Source organism: Nycticebus coucang, chromosome X, assembly GCF_027406575.1.
Source record: "Nycticebus coucang isolate mNycCou1 chromosome X, mNycCou1.pri, whole genome shotgun sequence".
NCBI lineage: Eukaryota > Metazoa > Chordata > Mammalia > Primates > Lorisidae > Nycticebus > Nycticebus coucang.
In genome coordinates this window covers 37,046,517-37,050,284 of record NC_069804.1, presented here as the reverse complement: position 1 = coordinate 37,050,284, position 3,768 = coordinate 37,046,517, and positions in this window count along the sequence as shown.

Genomic DNA, 3,768 nt, shown 5'->3' with positions numbered 1-3,768 from the left:
CTGCTAAACAATAATGACAACTGCCAACAAAAAATAGCAAGGCATTGTGGCAGGTGCCTGTAGTCCCAGTTACTTGGGAGACTGAGGCAAGAGAATTGCTTAAGCCCAGGAGTTTGAGGTTACCGTGAGCTGTGACACCATGGCACTCTACCCAGGGCAGCAAAATGAGGTTTTGTCTCCCCTCCCCCCAAAAAAGTTTTACAGTTTCAAACAAAGAACAAAGCTCTCTTTAGAAAGCCAAGAAATTTGCCACAGAACTAGTATTAAATTATGCTTTATAGAATTAAATTGATGCTTTTTTTGTTTTATTTTTGCTGAACATGGGACAATGAGACCAAAACTACAGTGTCATGGTCTATGAAAGTGCAGCAAAAATAAAATAAAGCAGAATGAATAAAAATAATACACATGGAGTTCACAATATCAATTCCAAATCAATTCTAAAATGTGACTATAGAGAAGACAGATTGGTGTATTTTTACATGTCTCTGTAGGATGTCCCACAATATTAGTGATATATAATATAAAATTAAAACTGCCCACATGCAATGGAACTTATTTCATCTTATGGCTAGATGAAACCACCAACAAGGCACGTTATCAACAACCATTTGTACGTGTGCAGGCCGTATATGTGGGAGAAGTATCTGATGATATTTTGTTTTACTTATGATTGAAATTCCACGCTGTAGGAGGAGAAATTTTCATCATTAAGTTAAGAATTATTTCATGGGTGGCACCCGTAGCTCTGTGGGTAGGGTGCCGGCCACATAAACCAAGGCTAGTGGGTTCAAACCCAGCCAGGGCTAGCTAAACAGCAATGACAATTGCAATGAAAAAATAGCTGGGCGTTGTGGTGGGCACCTGTAGTCCCAGCTACTTGGGAGGCTAAGGCAAGAGAATCGCTTAAGCCCAAGAGTTTGAGGTTGCTGTGAGCTGTGACATCACAGCACTCTACCGAGGGCGACACAGTGAGACTCTGTCTCAAAAAAAAAAAAAAAAAAGAATTATTTCATGATGCCAACAAGAAACATTGGTATAAACATGATAGATCCTGAGACATGAATATAGTGAGGAAGTATCTTTACGTGAAAAAGGGAGGCTGCAACTGAAGTTTATTTCACAGGAAAATGTAGGCAGTTAGCTTTTTAACTTTTGATTCAATATTAAGGAAATTATAAAACATTGCAAATAGTGCGAAATCATGACTCCTGAATTATATATATTTTCATTTGCTTTGTGAATATATAGACTGTGATTTTCAAATGCTGAATGGATGGAACTTTTATTTCCCAGGATGTTGCTTAGTCACAGCTGAGGGCATAAATGTTGATATTTCACCTATGTCCCATTTGCTAAATCTAAAAACTTACTCAAAGCTGTGCCTGCTTAGAGGAACAAATGAGTATTTCTTTGCACAAAAGTACCATCAGTTAAAAGCCATGTACTTCCTAGACTGTGTCTTTTCTGCAATGAAGGGTGCATAGTTTAAAAATGTATCCAAAGGCTCTGTGCAGGTTAGTTCAAAGAGTCTGGTAAAAGAATGTGAAGAAACTTTGAATACCAGTGAAAATTATTCTTACCTCTGTCACTATATCCCAACTCAGGTCATTTTGGCTTCTGCTCATGAGTGCTTATCAGCACAGTTTAGCATATAATGGAGTTTTGATAGATTTCCATGAGAAACTATAGTAATGTTTTCAACTTTTCTTACGGCACACTTGAGCCTATAGTTAAACTTCTGTGGTACACTTAAATTATGTCGATCAAAAAAAGTGTTAAAAAAAGAAGAACATGCTTACTGTGCTTTGAACTTCTTTTGAAAATAATTTAACAGTCTTTAAAAATTTTTATGCCACACCATATGTGAGTGACAGTGACACTCACACTTGAGATATGAATGCATAGCATATGCTGTGGTACACCAGTTGAAAATGACTACTCTAGGCTTGACGCCTGTGGCTCAAGCAGCTAAGGCGCCAGCCAGATACACCTGAGCTGGCAGGTTCAAACCCAGTCTGCCAAACAACAATAACGACTGCAACCAAAAAACAGCGTTGTGGTGGGCGCCTGTAGTCCCAGTTACTTGAGAGGTGGAGGCAAGAGAATCACTTAAGCCCAAGAGTTTGAGGTTGCTGTGAGCTGTGATGCCATGGCACACTACCCAGGGCAACAGCTTGAGGCTCTGTCTCAAAAACAAAAAGAAAATGACTACTCTGTAGAATGCTTCACTTCATGTTTCATTTGAAGGTCCAGAATTGTCTTACGGAATCATCATTCTTTTTTTTTTTTTTCAGTTCTTATTTATGTTCTAAGAATAATTTCCACAAGTAGAATTAAGAAATTAAAATACACAATACTTTTTTTATTTCAAATAATATAAGGGTACAAAATTTTCAGTTACATTGTTCTCACTTCCAAGGTAAAGTTCAAGTTTTAGTTGAGCACTTCTCCCAGGAGGCATACTATACACCCTCACATTGTGCACATTAGCTGAGATCCTGCCAATTGCCCTCCCCCCTCCTGCCAATCACCCTCCAACTTTTCCTTCCCCTCTCTTGCCTCTCCCCTCCCCACAAAATACCTTTAAAAATTAATAGAATATCAAAAAGAGTTTCTTATTGATCCATACTTGTGACCTAGTATTTTCTCATGCTTAGTAGAAATACAGCATGAATAAATAAGCAAAATAACAGTGTAACATATAGAGTTATCTATAAGCTTAATGTAGTCTCACATAGGTTAATAAGTATATATTTTTTAGACCACAGCAATATCATTTATCCCACTGATATGTCATAATAATTATTTTCCCTACTATTAAAAATTTGTATTGAACCCTTTTTAATTGCCCAAATTCACAGTCTATTTTGTTTAAAAAATGCATATTAAATGACCTATAAATTTGTAATAAGGAGCACCATAGAATGCGCAACTGAAAATTGGAGTGTGCATAACTGAAGGAGTAACTTCCAGGGTTTTTCTCACCTCCACACTCTCTCACCTCCACACTCAAGTCAATAGCACAAGACATGGGGCTGAGTGAGCATGAACCATTTCAATTCAGAAAATCCTTTAAGTCTCTGTGTCTGAAGTCCTCCCCATTTTTGTTCTTATAGAATCAGCCATCACCAAGAGGGTAATAAATAATTATCCACTACTCAATAAACAATCTCCACTCTTGAGATATGAATGCATAATCCTGTACACGGCTCTCAACTGTATTCTCAATTAACTTGGATCTGAAACACTTTTATAAATCCCTTGAGTTAATGGTATAAAGAGACTTCAAGCAAATATTCAATCTTCAGGCATCCCCAAGTCTAAAAGGAAGGTCACAAATTGGCTATCAATCTTTTCCTTTTGGTAAAAATGAGCCCATTCAAATAATACTGCACAACCAAACCAACTATCTGAATAGTCTAAATAAAGATAGTAATTTTTGTTGATAATGCAAAGATAAAAATTATCATTTGTTTGCCTTGCCAATTTAGGAAATAGATTTTTAAAATAACTTAAAAAAATTATCATTACATAATATTATAGTATGAATGTCTATGTCCCTTTTCAAATTCGTGCATTAAAATCCTAACCTCCAAGATGTTGCTATTAGGAGTTGAGGTCTTTGGGAGGTTATTAGGTCATGAGAGTAGAACTCCCATGAATGGGTTTAGTGCCCAAGGAATGAAGACACATTGAGAAGTCACCATCTATGAAACAGAAGCAGAAAGCAGGCACTCACCAAATGCTGAATCTGCTAGTGCCTTG